Source organism: Vombatus ursinus, unplaced genomic scaffold (genome assembly GCF_900497805.2).
Source record: "Vombatus ursinus unplaced genomic scaffold, bare-nosed wombat genome assembly UNPS02014818.1, whole genome shotgun sequence".
NCBI classification, from domain to species: Eukaryota; Metazoa; Chordata; class Mammalia; order Diprotodontia; family Vombatidae; genus Vombatus; species Vombatus ursinus.
Genome location: NW_020954596.1, coordinates 32,819,159 through 32,842,892, shown reverse-complemented (window position 1 = coordinate 32,842,892; position 23,734 = coordinate 32,819,159).

Below are 23,734 nucleotides of genomic sequence, written 5' to 3'. Positions count from 1 at the left end.
TTCCTCAAAGAAATAAGAACCTGCAGTTAAAGCCAATATGGCAAACCTTTAATTGGATCCACTCCTGCTACCTAGAAATTTCATTGATTTTTTGGTAGCTTGTTTGGACTGAGATATTTTTGCATTTCTGTTCTTTGTAGGGTTTCTTATGCCTAATTCACTCTGTTTGGGGCAGCCTTCTTCAGAGATACCCAAGAATTACTGTATTAAGTATGACCCTTGTTTTGCCAATATTCTGTTTCTGGTAGGAGTAACAAAGAATGGTTTGTGGGAAGAATAATAGGGACCTTCTTTGCTATTGATTCAAGAGGTTAGGCATAAGCTTAACTGTTTCTCCCTTCTTGGATTTTTACCCATAATGAGTACTCTTAAACTAGAATTTGTACAAAGGTCCATCATTGATGAGTGTATTAGTTCCTAGAAATAGCACTGAAGGAATTACTAAGGGAGTTCGAGAAGAGGCTCAGCAGCATTTGTGAGAACTTCTCTTAGTGTCTTGGAGGTGATTTTCAACTATATCATGTTGCTGCTTATGATCAAAATTGCAAAAGAGGAAACTGACAAGAACATCATGGGAGTAGTTTACAAGTTAGCAACAAAAACGTTGTAAAGGGAAACATGGCAATGTTTTTAGAATGGAAAGGAGAGATTTTAAACTATCAAGAGTGAAGTGCCATGTTTGCATTTTATTGATTTCCTACCTATTGATTTTAACGGATGAACTGCCTGCAAGACAGAAATAAGACTGACAGGCAAGCATAAGCCTGGGCATCTCTGACAGGCCTTAGCCCTTCAATGGAAGGAGGAGAGAATTACATAGAAAATATCCTAGGTACTCACTTGTCTTTGTATGGGTAATATGTTTTAGTATTTTTCCTGGGCTGCCTTCTAAAATTCTCCAGGGAATAAGTGACCTGCACATGGTTTCTCATGGGGGAAAACCTGAGTGTGTTCAGTTGGGCTATATCAACATATTTGGTGGCAGAAGAATTCCCAAATTTGGCTGCTTAAAAATCTGTCAAAATGTAGGCTACTGTGTCAATGAGACCAACTGCCACTATCCAGGTAAATTGGGATGGGGCCACCTGAAGACTGATAATTGGAATGAGTCTGGAATAGCCACTCATCACACAGACTTAGCTGTTCAATACCAGAGAATACAATAGAGCCAGAAAGGACTCCCTGGAAAATCCTTGCCACATGTATGTGGAGAGGGCCAAGGGATTAAAAGGGGTATTCTTGGGCTCCTCTCTGACCCACTCCTGTTCTGCCTTTTTGGGGCTATGCCCCTGGCAAGTGTTGATTCTGTGTACCAGAGGCCATTTGTGATTTATAGGGAGCCAACAATTTTCCTTTCCCAAAATAACCCCTCTTCTGGGCCACAGTGCACTTACAACCATTAGAGGCCTGCCTTTGGCCAGCCATTGTCTCTAGAAGTCCCTTGTTTAAGGCTCCCAGGACTTTGGTACCCGCCCCCCCACCCCTTCCCCTCCATTCCAGCAGAATTAAATGGATAAGCAGGTATAAATAGGTTGCTCTTTAAACGGTTGGAGTCTCCCCCCTCCAGTCCAATTTTTACCCAGCTGTTAAAATGATATTCCTAAAGCACAGGTCTAACCATGTCATTCCCAAGCTCAATTAAGCTCCCTGTTGCCTCCAGGATAAACTACAAGCTCCTTTATTTGGCATTAAAAACTCTTCCAATCTGGCTCTAGCTGACATCATTTCCAGACTTACTGTACAGTGCCACCCTTCAAACACTTTATAGTCCAGCCAGAGTGGCTGCCTTGCTAGTACTGGCATACAATGTACTATATCCTGTCTCTGCTTTTGTATAGACAGTGTCCCTTATACCTAAGAGTATTCAGTTTGCATATATTTTGTATGTATTCATATATTTACAAAAAGTATTTATATGTTGTATATCAATACATTTATATATCCTATTTATATGTTGCATTTAACACTCCAATAAAATGGAAGTTTCTTAAGGGAAGGCATTATTTAATTTTTATTTTCTTACCCCTAGGGCTTAGCACAGTGCTTGGCACATGGAAGGTACTTAATAAATACCTATTGATTCACTGATTTTCTTTCTGACAAACACTAAGCATTTCTTAAGCATCTCCCATGTTCGAGACACTCCACTGAGTTCTGGGGATACATAGAGAAAAACCGAACTGTCCCTTCTCTCAAGGAATTCACATTCTAGGAGGAGGGTAGGGTGTTAAGAAGGTAGGAGACACTACAGATACCCCCCAAGGCAAATGGGAAATTATAAAACTAAAAAACTAAATTATATATATATATATATTTATATATATAAATAAAAATATATAAAATTAAAAAACTAAAAAAATGGCAAATTATAAAACTAAATGGGAGAAGCAGTGAGAATAAACAAGAAAACCAATACTCCCAAATTTATAAAGTGGTAGATCAGCCATTGGTACTGTTCCCATTACAGGTGGGTGCATTGAGAAAGCAAGCCCTAAGAAGAAAATAAAAGCTTCTCTTTCCACTGGATTTATTCAGCTGGGTTTCACTCAGACCCCTCCCTGTTTCTGCATTTCAAATGAACTCAATTTAAAAATCAAGAAACCTTTTTTTCCCTCTTCCCCAGTAGATAATACCCTCTTGGTATATTGGTAGAAGGGAAAATAATTTAGTTTATGTAGGTCCAACAGGTATTTTATAGTACATTAATGTCCACTTAGCCAGCATTTGGATTGCTCTGTCAATACCCAAGGCATTTAAAGTTGCAATTTTAAGATCTCTTTCACAGGAGGCACAGACATGCTTAAGTTGAAGTTGCTGCCTCTCGTTCTCCCAACTGTGAGTGACTAACTGATTTTCCACCCTTCACCACCACTAAGTAGTAGATTGTTTGGACTGGAATTAGACAGGCACAGGTGGTACCACCTGCTGCAAGTTTTTCTTTTTCCTTTTTTTTTTCTTCTGCTTTTCTTGTTTCTTTGGCAGCTGTTGGCTGTTGAGTCTTTTAACAGTTTACTCAGTGGCAAAGGAGGGTAGCCCATTGGATTATTGATAGCTTCACAATATTATATGCAAAAGAATGAGGTTAACTTAGTATTATGGTTGCTATTTTTAACATCTAGAAACAAGCATAGAAGTCTTCAGCATAAGGAAGGCCCACATCTATTCCTTATTTATTCAATACAGAACTTTATTCTTAGAAAAATTATCTATGTAGTCAAAGGATAGCATATTCGTTCTATTAATAGGACCTTTGCATATTTTGCACACTGTGTTACAATTTTAGGCACTTTGAATTTTAATTTTTTATGCTCAAATTCTCAGATGATTGCATTGTATGCACTTTTAGAATGAAACAAGTTCTTTTTGGCATGCCCTTTATATCATATTGGATAATAAATGCCTTTAGAATTTTCTATTGTGAAAAATCCTAACATCTTACCTCCTTGGATAGTTCTTTTTTGTTTTCTTAAGATCATCTCTTTTCTGTGGCTTGGCTTTATTTATTTGTTTGAAAATATATACCTACCTAAATGCAATATTACAGAACTGTGTTACATATCACCATGTTGTGTATTTACATTTTGGCCAGTGTGCTGTGAACAAATAAATCAAAAGGCTAAAAAAAAAAAAAAAAAAAAGCATAGTTCTCAGAAACTCTCAAGGTGTAGATTGCATTCAATGTCTTAAAGTTCAAGATAATCTCTTTTAAAAAATGAAAAAACAACAACAGGTTTTATACAGTTAAGTGTTTCTGATTATATATATATGTATGCATGAGGTTTATGTTCACTTAAAAAAAATCAATATTTTCATTGAATTTCTGATTTCATTGATGTATGTATTCTTTCCACTGAAACACATCCCATTTCCACAACATCTTGGTAGAAGGTCTTCATAAATTCCTCTTGCCCAGAAAAGTTCATTACCTTGAGACCAACCAGAGGAAGGTGACTAGCATGATGAGGGAAGATGCTTAACCATTACATATGAACATTTGCTTTAGCAATTTAGGATATTTAGCTTGGGGAAGAAAAAGAGGTAAGGGCCACCTACCTGAAAGTCATCTTCAAGTATTTGAAGCAAAACTCTCCTATGGAAGAGAGATAAGATTTACTCTGCTTGACCCCAATGGGCAGAAATTCCTCCAATGGATGAGTTAGAGAGAGGGTAATACTTCTCTTTTAAATTGTAAAATGCTTAATTTTATCAGTTTGCATGTTTCAAAATAGTAACTGGTTCATTTATGTGCCTTACCAATACTTGTTTGGAGAGTTCCCATTCAGGCATCAGAATTGCTTCCACTTTTGCTTGAACTTTGAATCTACTCACAACTCTCAGGAAAAGTATGATACAGTACACATATGTATATAAATAGTTCCCAGTTTTGTTTAGTGATCAACCACATTGATAGCTTCATGTTGATGAAGAAACCATTCTTTGGAATTTAAGTGTATCCAGGAATAATGAATTCAAGATTTGTCAATGGAGAGAAAAACCCTTCTTTGTTACTATACATCAAATTTAGGTGTTTGTGGCAATGATGGTGCTGTGAAAATTCCATTTTCACTTAAATTGTTGTTCTCTTAACAAACTTAAAGGACAGTCATGAAAAAATATCTTTCTCTTAAATGATAGGCAGATTTCTGTCCACTCTAAGGAGAAAGTGTAACATTTATTGCCCCCCCAATAGAATCATCTGCCCCATTAAATAATGATTTCCCTGTCCCTGAAGCTCTTTAAGTGGAGATTGGATAACCATTTATTAGTGAGGGAAGCTGCAGAGTTTCCTGCTTCAGGTGGAGGTTGGACTAGATGATCTCTGAGGTCCCTTCCAGCTCTGAAATTATAAACTGAGGGGTTTCTCCTAATTGAGTTAGGCTGGCCCTCAGATGACTGACATCATTTGTCATTTGACCTCTCAGCCTTTCCAGATTGGTAAGAACTTTCAGAATCTGTGTTCCACTGGAATATCCTTTGAGAATCAAGATTCACGCCCACACCATGATGAATCACTGGAACGGGACTTTAGTGGAAAATACATATCTGTGTGCTTATATGTGTGCATCTTGGTCATCTGGTATTTTATCTTCATGATGCAAACAGCTAATATGCCTGTGCTTTGGACTGAATCAATGCAGGGTTTCAAAATGCAAATCGATTCTCAATCACGGTGCTATGGGTGCTGTTCTTTTAGTCTAGGAGATCCTACTGAATGGTCTCCAGGTGGGAGTTGTAAATAATGCATGCAGTATAATATCCTCATGTTGAAACAGACATATTTTGTGGTCATTGCTGTGCTATGCTTTGCTGTAGGGTTGTTTAGATTTCAAAATTTAGACTTATCCAAAAAAGTACCCCCTGCTCCAACCCAACAGCAGATGACTGGCTTTGCTTCTGGCAGTGGGCAGCCAAACTGAATTGCTGTCAGCCATAACAAACATCTGTTTAAGCCAGTATTATGAATGTTTTTTAAAAAATTAAGATATAATGTCAGTTGGAGCAAAACAAATGCCAAAATGATAGGCTCCCATTTTAATATAAAAATAATGCTTAGGTAAGGCAGAAGTATTTATTTTTAAAGTGAGAAATTTTTCTCTTATCCCAGAAGGATTTTCTGATTACCATAGTAAAGTGGCATAAAATGACTGAGGGAAGAGTCAGCTAGTCAGTGAAAAACCAGACTGTTCTGAGGCCTGCTTGTGTCCATTTGTTTTATGTCAAGTAATGGCGCACAATTCTCTTTTGATAACACTGCTTTATAATGGATCTGGGAAAGCCTTCCCTGTCTTAAGAATAGCTTAAGAGAGTTCTCCTTAATGAGAACAATGTCGTTTTCCAATTTAATTTTGTTTCTAACTGGCTAGAGCATGTGTTTAACTTTGATGTGTAAATAAAGATCATGAACATGATTGGTTAATGTTGACTTGGAGTTGGCCTAATGAGATTTTATGAATATTGCTATGGCATCATAATGTATTTGTTGGCCTTTTACAGGAGGGGAGAATATTGCTATTAGTTAAATAATTCAGTCCCCATAATACCACAGTAATTATTCCATTTTTACCATAGTTAAGTGTTGGGCAACTACTTACTAATTTCCAGAGATGTAAGCATTTTTCTAAATTGATGCTTTGTTTGAATATATCCAGTGTCAGTCAACTGTTAATAGGTACTAGTATAATATAAAGAACTGTTATTTTAAATGTAGTTGATCAGTCCCAGAAGGGCTGCATACACAGGACTGTTCTACAAGGTTGTATTAGTCATTCTGCAGCAGTACTGAATTTATGTTGTTAAATTCATTCTAGCTATTGAAACTTGACAACTAATTTTGGATAAGAATGATTGGAATTGATAAACCCTCTTATTTTTGGAAGTGGCTGTTTTTCAAAACAAATCTTTTATCTGGTATTGTACATAATTTAGTGGAAACATGCACAGAAATCTGCATTGCTTTGAGCACTAATGAGGGGGAAAGAATTCCAATCAGTGTATCTCTTATTTTTCTAAAAGTACAGAAAATAGTATGTGAGTTCTGATGCTCACCTCTACATTTACCCATTAATTTTTAAATATATATATATATATACACATATATTTTAAAGGTGGAAGGAAAAAGAAATTCAATAATTTCCTCCTCTCCTGTGTTTCTGTTTTCATCAAGGCTCTTCGTCATTAAATTTGGAAGCAAAATGTTTTCATGAAGTGCCTAATTAACCCCTGGGTTTGTTTATACTATAGGTCAAATCATGTCCATTTTGAATGTGCTGATATGTAGTTATTTTCTCTTGTTATGGTATTCTCTACAACACAGATTTGCCCTTGTCCTCTGAAACTAGCATATAACAGTTCTGCTGTAAATATAAAAATCAATTTTCAGATATGTGGTACTGAAAGTCAGTACTTAAACCTACAGATAATTTTGGTATCTCATATTCATAGAATCACAGCGTCTTAAAGTTAGAAGGGTATTTTGAGGTCATCTAGTCTAACCTCCCACCCAATGTAAGATTTTTTCCCCCTATGACACTGATGACAGATGTTTAGCCAGACCTTTTACTAGAAATACCAATAAGTAGCAATTTGAACTACTTTGAGATTTCCAACTTTCAGAATCAAAACAAAATTTGTCTCCTTGCATTATTTTCATCATGATTCTTGGTCATTAAATTTGGAAGATAATATACCAAAATGTTGTTATGAAGTGGCTAATTACCCCCTGGATTTGTTTATACTATTGGTCAAATCATGTCCATTTGGATGTTCTTATATGTTCCTTACAACACAGATCTGTCCTCATCCTCTGAAACTAGCATATAATAGTTCTGTTGTAAATATAAAAATCAATTTTAGATGTGTGGTGCTGAAAGTCATAATACTTAAACCTACAGATAATTTCAATATCTTATATTCATAGAAATATATCATCTTCTGCATTGTCTTCCTGTCTTGCTCTAACCACTTAGTTTCATAATACTGCAAAAATATGAGGTCATTCTCTTGGAAATGTATTTTTAGGGTTTTGTTTTTCATAAAGCCAAGGTCTGTACTTAGCTCTAGGTGTTAATAGCTTAATACTGTATGGAAGTAGCTAACTTCTTATCCCACCTATTTCTGAAGAATATTCTTCAGCTAGGTCATGAAAAATGTCCTGAAAAAGCCAGTAGAGGAAGAATTCTGTACTGAGAGAAATACTACCATTTGTACATGAAATTGTGCTCATTGCAGTGATCCCCAGGACCTCTGCAGTGAGCTCCGTGTTAGTTCACAGAGATTGTAGTCATTCCCAGTGGAAAAATAAAATGGCTGAAGAATGCATATTTCCTAGATTATGAGAAGCAATTGGATGAGCACCCCATTAGTATATGGATCTTGGACAGCTGCTGCAAATGGGCAACAATCTGGGTCCAGAATTGAATAGGGGCAGAAGAGTGGGCTGGAGTACATGGGGGTTTTCACAGTGTTTACACAATCACAAGGTGTTTACAGCAGAGAAAGCAGCAATCTCTTTAACACCACTTTTATCTCAGTGACATGGTAGGGCTGTCACAGAGAACACCAACCTTAGAAGGAATTAAATTACAAAGACCCCCAAAATGTGAAAAGTTGTATTCACAAGTTAGTATTCATATAAGATTGAATTATTTCCCCCAAATTTTGGAACTGATCACTTTGATCTAACATGTCTTATGTCTTTGCCCATCATTTAGGGCAAAAGACATAAGACACAGAAGGAAGCTAGTACTATAAAACTAATGATCTTTCAGGGTTTGCTTGGCCCTTTCCTCAGATTCTTGGCCTTAGCCTTTTGTTTCATCCATGTGCAGATGAATTTCTGTTCTGATTACCATGCCTTACTCTCTGGATCAGCCATGGGCATTTGTTCTAGGCCACAACGCTCTCCTGCTTTTGGCTCTGCTCTGTGCTTTAGTGATTGGTGTGCACTACTGATAAAAAGTCAAGAGACCCAGAGTAGTCAACTGTATCAATCTGCTTGTCTGCGTCCTGGTTCTTGGCATGTTGTTTCTGAGGCCTGATGATGGATTACAATTTTGTGAACCTTAGAATTCCCAGTGCTTGCCAATGGCTTCTGCTGGTAATGAATTCTCCTTTGTCTCCATGAATTTCCCCAGAGTGGGTTTCTCTGTATGGTCATGTGTGACTGGTCATAGTCTGAGAGGAGACAATGACATAATCCATACTTTGGATACTATTATTTAACAGTTAAGAGCAGACCATAATTTTCCACAGACCATAATTTGGGTTTTGTTGATTGTATAACATCTCACACATTCTTCCCCCTTTTTTCCACTCATACAGCTTCTACCCTAACACCCTTATCTCTTCTGTAGAGTCAAGTCAAGTTGTCAGGTCAGCAAGCATTTATTAATTGCTTATATTTGCCAGGCACTGTTCTATGGGTATAAAGTAACCTATTCCCTGGAACACATTCCTCTTTCTTAATGAGCTTCATGGAAGGTCACTGTGAAAATCGCTGTACGTAAAAAGTGCATACACTATAAATGGAAGGTAAACTTAAAAGGAATAGACTTTCAAGGAAGAGGTGAGAGGACATTGGGAAGGCATCCTGCAACTGATGGGATTTTAGCTGATATTTTAATGCAGAGGTGAGGAGGTGGAACATCCTAGGAAGGTATCTCATTGAATTGGAAGACTCCTATGTTCAAGAATGCAAAAGCATGTAGCAAAAGGAGTTAATAAATACACATAGCACTGGAAATCCTTTGCTTTCTTCCTAGCATCCTCATGAAGTTGAAGTTTCCCTTGGTTGTACTTACTGAGAGTAAAAGAGTGGAGCTGTGATTTATGATGTTAAAGGAATATCCACACCAATATTACAGATGTATTGAAAAACAAAGACAAAACAAATAATTCAGGCTAGTGTATTAGTGGAAAATCAGTGGTCTAGACCAGTGGACGTCAAACTTTTAAATTTCACACCCCTACCAATAAAAATATTTTGAGCACATGCCTCTGAGAATGTGTATTTATTTGTAGATACCTATTATATTTCAACAATATTTTGTACATTATAAATGTATGCAAAATTGAGATTAAAAGCATGAGTAAGATGAAATAAATATTTTTAAATCTATTTTCATTGTATTAATAGTATAAAGCCCTTTTGGTCTGAAAATTGTTATTAGTAATGATATTAAGTGAAAAAGATGATTAATAGGCTATATAATTTTAGAATCTTGATTTAACGCTTTGTGATATAGTGATTGGAAGGTCTAGTTCTAAATTAATTTTATATCAGTACTTCTTAATGGTTGTCATAGTTGTAAGAGTTAATTCAGAAAGACTCATAGATTCAAGTGGAAGAAGTATATCCTTGATTGTGCTTTCTAACTCATAGTAAATTTTCAGTCCCATCAACCAATTATGCAAAGAATTTTATTGAAATTCAGCTACTGTTTCCATTTTATTTGATGTCAATCAGTTGTTCTTGGAAACTAATTGGAAGATAGCATTATTGTATTTTTAACAAATAGTTTCAAAACCCTCTGAAATTCTTCATTTGGAAGATTTTAAAACAGGTTTGAAAAGTATGTTTCCAAGTTATAGAACTGTGTAGATATGAGAGTTTTTATAGAGATAGACCTATTTCTTTTGGCCAACAAAATCACATAATGATGGAAATATTTCCAAGCAATTATTTTCAGAATGCTCTCTCCATAACACATTTCTTCCAAAAAGCATTTGCTTTCTCATTAATTATTAAAATACCCCTTTACCTTGGAGAAACAGTGTGTGTGTATGTGTGTGTGTGTGTGTGTGTGTGTGTATGTGTGTGTATGTGTGTTTGTGTATGTGTGTGTTTTTCCTCCCAGAAGGTAGAATACTAGTACTGCCAACCATTTGTCATCACAGAAAAGTTCAGCAAATCTGGTGTACTTTTCACTTTGTAAAAGAAAAATGCATAACTTATCTTTGAGTTAACAATTCTTTTCAGCACTTTGCCACAGAATGATCAATAAGACCTTTGTAACAAACTTTTCATGGTCATCCATCAGGTGACTTCATAGCTGACTATATTTTAATTTTTATCTCATAGTGTAGATGAGGAAGAGTTCATATTAGGAGTATAAATGCCACCTCTAACATTTTCTCATTCATTCATAATCATGTTATTAATGTTATATTCAATTTTTAATTTCTCTATACAACTGGTTTAAAGCCACTTTTCCATTTACGATGGTTAGTTGACTTAACTAAATCTATTTAACCAGGAATAGGTAAACTACATGAGAGCTATAAGCAGTCAAGATGTTCCATTAAGAAGATAATCATGTACCAATTTCAAGAAAGACAGAAAAGTAGGAAACAGTACTGGATCCATTAATGACTTTTTCCGTCCTTGCAAACATAGAATGCAAAAATGTAGAGTGATAAAATTTTATTCCAGGCTTACTGTTCCCTATCAATCTCTTCCTTCCATGAGATTGCTTGGGATTATCAGATCCATTGCACCCTATCCACACATGCCATTTCAACTATTTTTTAAAGTTTCGTTTCCTGTCTTTCTAACCTCTGAGGAACTTATTCATATTAAAATGATTACCCTATATGCTACTCATTCCAAGGGCATTTTTTTTTTTAGGAAGAGTTATCTTTGGGACATCTCAAACTAAAGGGAGTGAATATATAATAGTGGAAATTTTAGGTTATGTGTTGGGTTAGTGGAGGAAATGAGACAGGGTATTGCATTTTTGTTGGGGAGAACTCTTTCATGCCTGTCATATTACTCCATCTAGGTGATTGCAGGCTCAGTCCCTTTGTAAAGGCAGGTCTGCATCCACCATCATTCATAGTCTGGGGTCTATGAGAAAATGTAGCAGTCCTTGACTCAGACACATGAAAGTATTTGGAAAACAAGGACCAAGATTCATATAGGAAGATTTAATCAACAAAGAATTAATTTCTATAAATAAAATTGATTTATTAGTGTTAGATGGTTCCATTTTGGCCTGCTAGGAGACTTCTAGTTGCATTGCATAGCTTTTTCTTAGTAAACACTTTTGCCAGTGGCTTGGGTAAAGACAAATATATCAGGCTTATCATATTTTGTGATAGTATGTAGTTGGTAGAATTAACTAAGAAGGCAGCTACAGAAATAGGTTCCACAGGGTCTTAAAGACCTGGGGTAATGGACTGAATCTAACAAAAAAAACTTTTAATTGTATCCTTAACCACCTGTACAATTAAAAAAGAGAGAGGAAGATATGCTGTGAAAGCTATACAGTTATCCCTTTCACATTGAGACTTTACCCATCACAATTTTGACGTATCGAGGGTCAACATAAGAAATTAAATGGGAATATTTTGGAAGTTCTTCAGAAGCCACAGATGACACAGAAAGGCTAGCAGACAACACAGAAGTTCTTTCTTTCTTTCTTTCTTTGTTTCTTTCTCTTTTTTTCTTTCTTTCTTTGTTTCTTTGTTTCTTTCTTGACAATTGGGGTTAAACGACTTGCCCAGGGTCTCACAGCTAGTAAGTGTCAAGTGTTTGGTCTGAGGTCAAATTTGAACTCAGATCCTCCTGACTTCGGGGTCAGTGCTCTATCCACTGTGCCACCTAGCTGCCCCCTAAAAGTTCTTTTTCATATAGTATTTTTACTTAACATTGACCTGCATATAGCCTATGGCCAAATACTTAACCCAAATTTTACAATAGGGTACTGTAAACACCCCATAAAGAAAAAAGAAAAAAATTCAGATTTTCTTGTCTGGTTCAAAGGGAGGACCAAAAAAATTTTATATGGATTTTCCAGATTGTGGGGTTACTGCACCCCTAATCCCCACAATGTGGAAGGGATAAAAACTGTATATATCATTAGGAGACTGGTTGACTGAACAGTTAAAGGACTTGTGTAAGGTCAAACAATTAGTCAATAGTAGAGTCAGGATTTACACTAATGTCTTCTGACTTGGGCCTTGTTCTACTGTAACGGAGCTTTTTATGTAACATACATAAATATATCATCCACGATTTTATTGTTGTCAGCATTCTCTGCATGGACCCAGAATGTAATCCTTTCCCTTTTTAGTAGATCATCTTTATGAGCTGCTGAGCCTGAAAAAAACTATCATCTGGTAGCCAACTTTCTGGTGATGAGCCTCATTGAATTTAGCTTGTCTGGTCCTTAGACTACAGATATACAATCTATTGCCTGCCATACTTGACACCTTCCCCATCTGGTATGGAACCAACTAGTACCTGTGCTTCATTGAACAGCCTTTGAGAATCCAAGGTCATCTCCACATCATGGTGAGGTATCTGAGGAGGGAACTAAACATGAATGTGCTAAATAAATCAGGCTTAAATTTGACTAAATTTTGCTAAAGTTGAATCATTGGAAATAAGCATTAAGCCAAAGAATATCAGCTAAAATACTTCAGTACTTACACGTGTATTTTCTTGATTGGCTCCTGATGATGGTATCTACCTCTAAATGATTGGTGACCAAAGGAACAGGTTCTTGCTGAGATAACCCCGGTATGGAATATGAAGGTAAGTTGAGATTCCAGGCCAGCCTTCCTGTTTGTTTTCTCCATTGGGATTTATAGATTGAAGGAATAGTAAGTCATTTGGGGCTTAGGGAGTATGACTGGATGAGGGATTTATCTTCATCCCAATAGCAGAAAATGGCCACTGGCAGCAAAAACTTGTTATAAGCTGCCCATTTTTGTCCAAGTGGTCAAAGAAGGGAGGGTTGATAGATTCCAAGTTCCTGTCAGGTTTCTGCCTCCCTATTTGCTTATTTGGGAACAGGTCAGAGATGAGAATACTTGAGAAGTTCACTGAGTTTGATCATTAGAGAAGAGAGAAAGAAGGGTATGCTCAACATAGAGTGATCTACAGCTATCAGACTAAAACCATGAGGTGGGATGTGGAAGGAAAAGAAGTCTGAACCTTGCCAACTCTTCTATTGCTGTGACTTTCTTCTTGTCAGGTGAATGTGGGAGGTGGTTGAAGATTCCTCCAAAGTATATTTCTTCGGTTGGGGGCCACCTAATGGACTGTTCAGTGCTTTATGTTTCTGCATTTATTCCTGGGCACCTATGATTTCTTATTTTATTAATTTTCTAGTGTTCATGTGGGAGTTGGGTACCTTTTCTTCACTCTTTGGGAAACCTAGATAAAACTTTTTTTTGAGATTTTTTTTTTTTGAGTAGGATTCTAGGGTGGGAATCTGTGTGATTCCAGAATAGTTTAGAAGGCTCTAGCACAGCCATCAATAAAAGAATCAGGAGGTCCTGGACTTGGCAAATATCAAATATCATTAAAAATGATTATGTATTCTATACAGGAAATATGTTAACACATGTGGGAGTAAGTCTTGGATCAAAAATCTGATCATTGACTTGTTAAAGTAGTGATTAAAATTAATTTAACAGTAGAAGAAAAAAATAAGAATGAGAAAAAGGTATTTACTGCATGCATTTAAGACAACTCCAAGGTGAACTATAAAGTAATTGATGCCACAAAACAAGAAAGAGATGGAGGAAAGCACAATAATGTAACTGATGACAATCTTTTGCGATAATGAAGAGACCAGAAAATCCTAATAACTTCCTTAGCCAGAAAAAAATTTATCAAGTACAGAGATACAGTGGCCAAAGGCAATATTTATTTAGAATTGTTTATAAAATGTTATGAGGAATAATAGAAAAATATGAGCATTCTTACCACACAAAACAGTGAGAAGCAGTCAAGGTTGGGGGTAACAATTTAAAGAGTTCTTGGCAAGATAGCCAACAAAGCAAAATCATCTAAAAGCATTTAAGAATGAAACTAGAAGGACAACAAACAGATGAAAAAATGGAAAAGAGCTGGAAAGATTTATATAACAAATTTTCTCCCTTCAAGTAGAGTGAAGTCGTAACACTTGGATGCAACATCACAGTACTGGATTTGCTGTACAAGACAATAAAAATGACACTATAAAACCAAAATGGGAGAGCAGCTAGACTGGATTATGTATACACAAAGGAGATCTGGGAACTGGGCATCAATTTTGAGGGGATGGAGGGATTGATTCTCAAGGTATCTGAAAGAGGAGAAGATACTAAAGTTTTAAAATCTTTGGACCATATTAAAATAAAACTAGGTTAAAAACATTTAACTATCACTGCAAAATTTTTTTGAGAATCTATACACACATCAATGGGATCCTTGATGAAGGTATGAGAAGGGAACTGGTAGACTTTGGCAAATGATATTTTATATAGAACACATTTACAGTCAATTACTAGACTGAAAGGTATAGAGAATACAGCAATCTACTGTGCTTACTATTTGTTGGATTTTACAAAAACATTTGATTTGTTAGTCCAAAAAAGTCTTAAAGGTTGCCAGAAAGTCTCTGTCTTGCCTAAGTTAAGATCATCAGAGATTTTTTGAAGGACCCTAATGATCAATATCAAGTGAGTCATAGAACAAGGAGACAGAAGTTCACCAAAAGGTGTCTGCCACTTTCATGTAAAATGACCAGCATAGATTCCAAATCAAACAGAGATTCTCAGTTGTTAATCAAGTACCTTTTAAATTGTGAGGTCCTGGAGCTGTTCTTTTTATAGATGACATTATGATTATTTCAATAAGCCCCAGGCATTGAAGCACTAATATTCATGATTATTCAGCATAGTTATGGGGGCATAGATTTCTTTCAGCTCTGAATCTTAAAAATCTTCTAGTGACCCTCATTTTACGATTGAGGAAACTGAGGTCTAGAAATGTGAAATGAATATTTTCAGTTCATACATGTAGTAAATGGCAAAACCAGCATTTGAAACAGTTTTCTCACTTTAATCCAACTTTATACACAAGCATGTACAACAATTGTACATCCAACTGATAAGCAGTCAGATGGACAATTTTTCTTTTGGGATATTCATCTTGGAGAGACATTGCAAATAGACAATGATTTGGAGCTTGAATTGGGCGATAGATTGATCTTTTTTTTTAATCTTTGGAAAATAGAAGAATTTCTAAATTTTTAAATAATAGGCTTTTATTGTTATTTTTAAAAAAATCCCCTGTGTTGCCTTCCCTTTGCCTCCTTTTAGAAAGAAGTCTTTTACAACAAATACATTTTTTAAGGAGGAAGGAAGAAAAGTAACAAGTAAAATCAATTAGCACATGGGAAAAATGCATCCTGATGCAATATGACATGTGCATACTCTCTTGATATCCCTGGAATGTTAGGAGAATGAGATGAAAACCCTCAATATCTTGGGTGGAAAACTTATGGAGAGGACCCACGTAAGGCTAGTACAGTATGATCAGGTATCACTGGGTTGCAATCTGCATGGTGGAAAGGACCACTTGTACTGATTGTATCTCACATTCATTGAAATAAGACATCTTTTAATGAACTAATTCCCTAATTTCCTTATGTCCTTTATAGGATAATGCAGTGTGCCCCAATTATCCAGCAAGGGTAATGACAAAACTCAGTGATGTTAATTTGGTTATAAATATTCTGAATAAGTACATGTTTCTTTCATGGACAATATGGGGCTGTGGACTTGTTGCCAATAACCCTGGCTTACCGTCTCCACTCTGATATTTACTTGTCAAGTGTCTTATTTAGTCATGGTGAGATAGTAAGTAAGGCTTATTATCTCCCTGAGCCATAGTTTCCTCATCTGTAAAATAAAAGGTATTAGACTAGAGGGCCTCTAGAGTCTTTTAACTGCTTTAAATCTATAATTCTATTATCCTGTGTTCCCTTCTTCCAATGTTTATTTTGAGGAAAATGCTTTGTAAATGCTTTAAGTCAATATATAACTGATACAGCATTATTATTTATTATCATTAATTAGTTTAAAAACATACCAATACTATTATGAATTTACTTTTTTCTTTGGTTTGAAATTCACTTTAGATTCTTCCTTAGGTTCTTTATTATGAACATCCATTGAAACTGACCAGTGTGATATGCATAAAAATTTTTAAATAGGCTAAACATAGACGCAGATACATCCTATACTTTGCTAATATCTTATGTACTTGTCAATTATTTTGCTTTCTAAAAAGAGGAAAAATATTTTTAAAAAGAAAAAAAAAGAAAAAAAATTCTTTAAATGGAAAATTTTCATCTTTGGATTTGTCTCCAACATACTTCTTTTGAGTTACATGATGATCCATGATTGCTGTAGCAACTGGTTACATTTTTTTGGCCAACAAATTTTTGATGTCACTTTAAGAATATTTTGTTTGGGGTACCTAACAAGAAGGCATCAGGCCTGGAGTCAGGATGACCTGAGTTCAAATCTGGCCTCAGACCAGACACTGGACACTTACTAGCTATGTGACCCTGAGCAAGTCATTTAATCCAAATTGCCTCACCAAAGGAAAAAAAAAAGAGTATTTTGCTTACGGTAAATGTAAAGTGTTCTTTAAAGTATTATTAGTCAAAATACTTGGGTAAACTTGTTGCCTATTTTGCTTATTAGGTTCTGAATATCTCATGAGTTCAGCTTTACTTACTTCATACTCATGGCCTAAAACATAGGTGAACTTCCAGTGGGACAAGAAACAGATTAAAATGTAATTGGGAAATATTAAAAAATAAATTTTAACAAAATAAATAAAGATACAATAGAATTTAATGTCAATTTGTAAGTTAATATGCCAGGCAGGGATACTAATGCATGGTTGGCCCATTTTTATTTGAGTTTGATAGCACTGGTCTAAGAGAAGTTCAAAGAGATGGATTTGGATTAGATTGGCCTGGATTCTTAGCAATGCTCCTTACTTACCTGTATGACCCTGGACGTATTATCTCCCACTCTTTGTACCTACATTTCCTCATTTAAATATGAGGACGGATTGGGTTAGGTGATCCCTTGAGTCTCTTTTTGTTATAAATAGTATGAATCTGCCATTTAAAAATTATTTGTGAAACTAAACTGTGTTCAACATGTCCAACATCTAAGTAACGATAGAGTGGAAAGATTATTTTTTTTCTTACTCTTGCATAAGTCTTCTGCACCTTTATTATTGATTATTTCCACAGAATCTTTATCTAGATCTCTACCTTTGATTATTTTAAAATTATTTTGAAAAGATAGAGCTCAAACTGGACAGTAAGATTTGTCCTTACTAGAGACTTTCCATCAATCATAGAACCATAATTGATTAAAAAATAAAGCATAATGCAGTCCATGGGTTCAAATCTTGTCTGCAATCAGGTGTGGAGCACATTAATACACAGGTAAAGTCTTATTTTTAAAGTCGCTACAGGAATGGAAACTAAGTATCTTTCCTTGGCAACCTTTTGTAGTACTTCATGATCATTGTAATCTAAAAGCTTTTCCTATGTTAAATCCAACTCTCTTGCTACAATTTTAACCAATTTCCTCTGTAAAGTCCATTGTGGAGGGGGAGAACGAGTCCTCCTTTTAACAACTGTTCATATTCTTGATAACTGTTGTTAAATTACCTTTTAGCCTTCCCTTCTTGTGATTAAGTATAGTATAAACATCTAGGCCCATTGAGGTTTCTGTAGAACTTGTGTGTTGCATAAGTTTAGTGGAAGAATTGTACTTTGATAAGCTCTATTAAAAGAGAGTCAAATGACAGGGTAGAATAAAGTTGGTATTGAAATATCACTATACCAAATGGTGGTAGCAGAGATTGGGAGAATTGTCAGACCATGAGAATATGAGTAGGGAGTTGAGATGAAGTAGGATAGTAAAATTTCTGAGTAGCCAGTCCTTGAAGGGAGAGATTGAATTAAATGGAGAAAGAAGAGTGATAGATTTCCAAAGGTCAGGTGATTGAAGCATTGAAATACTTAAATGAAAAGATTTTTTTTTAATTTAGCACTACCCTTTAGGTGGCAGTGCCACTGTGGTCTGGAAACAATCATAATGAAAATAAATGTTGTTTGGAATTCAGAGAGCAGGCCGAGTTTATCTTTCCCTTTTTCCTTTCAGGTAGCTGAGGGCAATAAAGGCCACTCACTGCTGTTCATATCTTATTAGACAAAAAGAGAAAAAAAAAGACTGAACAAGCAAAGTGGCAAGTCTAATCTTTGGTATTTAGAGTGATGAAGAGAAGCAGTATGTGAAATCCATTTAAAATATGATTTCATGTTCTAATATACATTTTGAATTTATAGGGAAATGACTTGTGCCATTTATTCTGAATGCAAAAATGCATATGCTGTGCATCTGAACTTAGCATGCTATAATAGTACACCTAACATTTTTTTGCAAATGATTGATATTTTCTCCCCTTAACACTTCTTGCCTGTTAGAAAAATGGAATGCTTTATAGTTCTTGTTCATTCAGGGCAGATCCTGAAGAAGTCACTATTATTTCCCAGCCCTAGTAAGAACAATGAAAAGAAAATAGTGGGTCACTTTCATTTTACATTGCTAAATAAGGAAAATTTAAGCCAGAAAAATAATGGGAAATATGTATTGGTTGGATATATTAATTAGACTATTCCCCACTAAAATGAAGTAGTACTGAAACATTGTGTAAAGCATGAGAGACATATTATGTAATACCCATTGGACTAGAAAAGAAAAAAACCAGATTAGTTTATGTGCTACTGACACGCCATCTGATTTTAAACAAGTTGTTTAATCACATTGTGGAGCTCAGTTATCCATGTTCAGAATGAGAAAAGTAGTGTTATGACTATCTAGAGAGTCTAGAGTATCCACTAGGATTTGGTAATGAATAATTTCAAATTGCTTCAGAGATTGAGAAGGATGAAGATGAGATTTAGGGGCTAAGATAATTGCCACTAAGATCTAGATTGGGTGATAATTTTGGATAGCATGTACTTCAAAGAGTTGATATTACTAAGTGATGATGATAAAGGGAGAGCTTGGAAGTCACAGTGGATAGCAAAGAGTATTTTTACCTCTCCTCTAATACCAGGATGTACGGGGATTGTTATTGAAGTGCAACCAGCATTGGAGAGGGTGTCCAGGGGTGCTGTGTCATCTGGGGGAATCTAAGTCTTTATGAATTTCAGAAGATGAACAAAATAGGAAAAAGTCTAAGATGAAAGTTTGTTAATTAAGAAATATTAATTGCAGAGATCACAATGGAAAGAGTGGGAAGAATTGGAATAAGACACTAGAGGGTTAGGTTTAAGGCATGTGAGGATTAGAGAACAGGCAGGGAGGTTTAGGAAGGGAGACTGAGTATCATACAGATTGGGAAGGAAAGGGTCAGTGTGCCTTTGCTGGCCAAAAATCTTTTGAATCCTCAATCTTTTCACCTTTCAAATGCTCATTTCCTACTATACTAGAGATTTTATGCTTGGATGTCCTGCTATAACATTTTTTTATCAAATTTTACAAACTGACCACCTAAGTTTCCCTACAAATTCTCATCTGATTTCCCTATTTGTGTACAATAATTTGCATCTCCATTGTGCCAGTTACCTAGGTCTAAAATCACCCCATCATTTCTGCTCTCGTGATATTTTTTATATTCATCTCCTTTTCATTCTTAGCAATAAGAGAATGGAACCCTAATTAGTCTTAATAACCTCTCACCTACATTATTAGAATAGTTTTCTAATTGTTATCTCTACTCTGAGTCTTTCCCCTTTCAACATATGCTACACCTGTTATCAGTATAATTTCCCTAATACATGTCTCTGCTCTAAAATATCTACTATCTTACCATTGTTTTATATATGATATACAAATTTCTATCCCTGTTCAACTTGGCTTCAATTTTCCTTTTTAGCTTTTCTACTTTCCCTCATGTATCCATTTTAAAAGCTAAGATGGATTGTTTATTTCCTAAAGAAATCTCATGCTTTCTCCCCTCTCTTTTTCTATCTGTTTATTCTACATTTCTTACTTCTTCTGATTTCTATTTCTGTCTATGGAGATAATATTCATTTTCAGTGAAACTGAAAAAAATTATTTTCAGTCAGTAAATATCTGTATTATTTCAAAAAAATTTTAAAATAAAGTTCATTCATATATTTTCAATCCTTTTATCTCGTTACACGTTGTCTCTCTTGCCACCAATTAGTCTCAGCAATGAACACTCCCAAATTATTTTTCAGTTTGTCTTCAGTGATGTGATGATACATTATACATTTGAAGTTCAGTTTTTCTTCTCATTTTACTTCCTAGGACATTATGAGTTATAAATAAAGGAAGCCATTTTACTTGTTTTCTTCAGTTTTGAAGGCAATTTGAAGCAAATTATTTCAAAATGTAAAATTATCTCTCATTTTCATTTTTTTTCCATAGAAAAAAGACACTGATGCTTCAACATGTCAGTGGAGCCATGATCTCAATGTGGCAGTGCTGCCATCATAACCTATCTATGTCTTCTTTTCTCATGATTAGTCATATTTTTAGTAAATCTTCCATATGGCATTTATACTAATTACATTGAAAACCTTCCTCTAGGTCTTTTAATAATAGTGATAGTAATGATTATTAGTAATTTCAATTTGTATAATGCTTTAAAGTTCCAAAGTACTTGGCAGATATGGTATTTAATCTTCATATCATCTCTCTGTGAGCTAGGTAATAGAAGGAGATGAAGCTGAAGTTCAGCGAATTATAGTGATTTCCCCAACATTGTGCAACTGGTAAATGACAGAGGTATTTACTAGTCCTTATAAAGCCTTCTCTTACCTCCGCACCCCCACAACCCTAACCAGAAGTGACCCCTCCCTTTGAGACTTTATACTAAGTACCTTTCACGATGCTCTTTACCTCTTTTCTTTTCTTTGATTTGATTTGTCTTGTTTTCTATATGTGATCATCAACTTGAGGGAAGGAATGGTCATATTTTTCATATCTCCCTCAATTCTTAACATGGTATATTGGACATAGTAGTACTAAATAAATATTTGTTGATTTGAATTTACTTTCACTGATTGGTTGATTTTGGGGAAGGTTGTATATGTGTATATGTAAAGAATGAACTTCATTGTATTTGATGAGAACTTAATTTGTATCTACTTTGATAAACTTCTGTGAATATTCTACTATTCAGAATTAGTTGCATCCCTTTTTACTCTATTTTCTTTATTTTTTCATTTTGAGTAATCCATAGAACCTTGTTAGCAGACTAGTTATTCCTCTGTAGGCCTATTGTGCCAACTGTGATTTAGTTTGGTCCTATTCTGAGGTCTGTGGTGATGGAAACCCTACAGTCAAACACATAAAAATAAAATTCACATTACATCCCTTCAATCACCAGTGAAGTAGTCACCTTCAGGGTGGAACATGGCAGCCATTTTAATGGCATCAGCAACAATGTCATTAAATTTTATGGCAGATGAAGTATATGTAGGAAAAATTTACAGCATAGGTTATTTTTGTCTTTATGGACTAGGGAGTGATTGACATGTTAATAAACAATGGGAAAATATTTTGGTTTGCTTTCTAGTTATCCTTATTTCCCTTTGGAAACTTGTTGTCAACCAGCTTATGTCTCACATGCACATTATACCCATGCCTGTTGATAATTACTATTTCTACTTCATTTAAGAAATCCAGGGTGAATGTGTAGGAAGCAACCTACACTATCCACTTACACTTTTATTTAGATCTAGTTATCCTGTTTGCCACAAGAGAGGAGGGATAACATTTTGATATTTCTCTACTCACATTTTTTTTCTGTCTTTTCTTCTTTAAGAGGCAGATTCCTGAAGTTATAGAAATGACACTGTAACTTAAGTCAGAAGATCTGGGTTTTAGAAGTTTTTAGAAGTTTTAAAACTTTTTAGAAGTTCTAGTTTGAGGGTTCTAGTTTTGGTTTTGCCATTAGCTGTCTAGGATCTTGGGCTAGCTACTTAACATCGCTGGGTTTCATCATCTATAAAATCTATAAAATAAAGGGCAGATTGGCCTAAGAAGATTTCTAAGCTTCGTTTCAGCTCTAACATTTTTGGAGTTCTGTGAAATTATTTGATTGCTGTTCTATTGAGTGTGACAGTCTTGTGAAAAGGATTCTGTGGCCAGTGTTTGGAGTAAATTCGGATAATACTTGAATGCATTGCTTTGAGGTTTACCAATAGTCCAGTGATAATATATAAATATACAATATATATGTATGTATGTATGTGTATGTATATCTATATATGGGTATATATACATATTCATATATATCTGTACACACACACACACACAAACACACACACACACACACACACACACACACACACATTTATCCAGTCCAATGAGAGACAACATGGTACAGTGGAGTTTTAGCTTTAAAGTCAAGAAGACCTGACTTCTAGTTTCTTCTGATAAATACTTCCTGTTTGATCCTAGAGAAGTCAGTATAACTCAGGCTCCCAGAAACTCCCTAATGCCATATAAATACAGAACAAGTGCTGATTTCTGCAGGACCTCTCTATACCAATGAAATTTGAGGTATACATCTACATATCTATATTAACAAATATATAAAATATATACGTTATATATGTATGTATATACACACATGAAATCTATATGTCTACATACATACTCTCTCTGTTTCTCTTTCTCTCTCTATTTCTTTTTTTGATCAGTTTAGTAAATGACCTCTTTGAATTTTTGACTAGTCTTCCTTATTTGTTTTGTCTCTGGTACCTTTTCCATTCTCTCTGATAAAATGACAGTACTATTATTATTCTTGCTAACAATTGCTAATGTCCACAGTAGGGAAGAACAATTAGCCAACTCCTGAATTGTGTTTGTTTGCCTATATCTGACTAATTATTTCATTAATTTTTTTTTTTGGTCCTTGTTAGTATGTGAAAAAAATTGCTGAGCCTGAATCCCTCTCATGATTTTGAAGATTTGTGAAATTTAAACATTTGTTCATTTTGTAATGAACTATAATGAAAGCAGAAAGCTTTTACTTAAAGATTTATCTTAGGGAATCAGTTTAAAGGAAGTTCAATTAATTTTTAAATATCTTTTTCTGTTGCAGAAGCCAACAAATCATGGGCCAGTGGCGAGTAGTGATCATATCAAAAATAATATTAAACCTCAAAGTATTTTTGCCTGAAAAGAGTCCTTCCTTGGTCATGTTAATGGTATAATATGTATAATCCTTAGCTACTGAGTTAAGAATCTCTGGTATTCAGAGATTCCTTGAATTCAGCATGGACCAGCCCTTTCTATAAGCAAGCTGTGCATTTATCTATCTATCTATCTGTCTGTCTATCTATCTATCTATCTATCTATCTATCTATCTATCTATCTATCT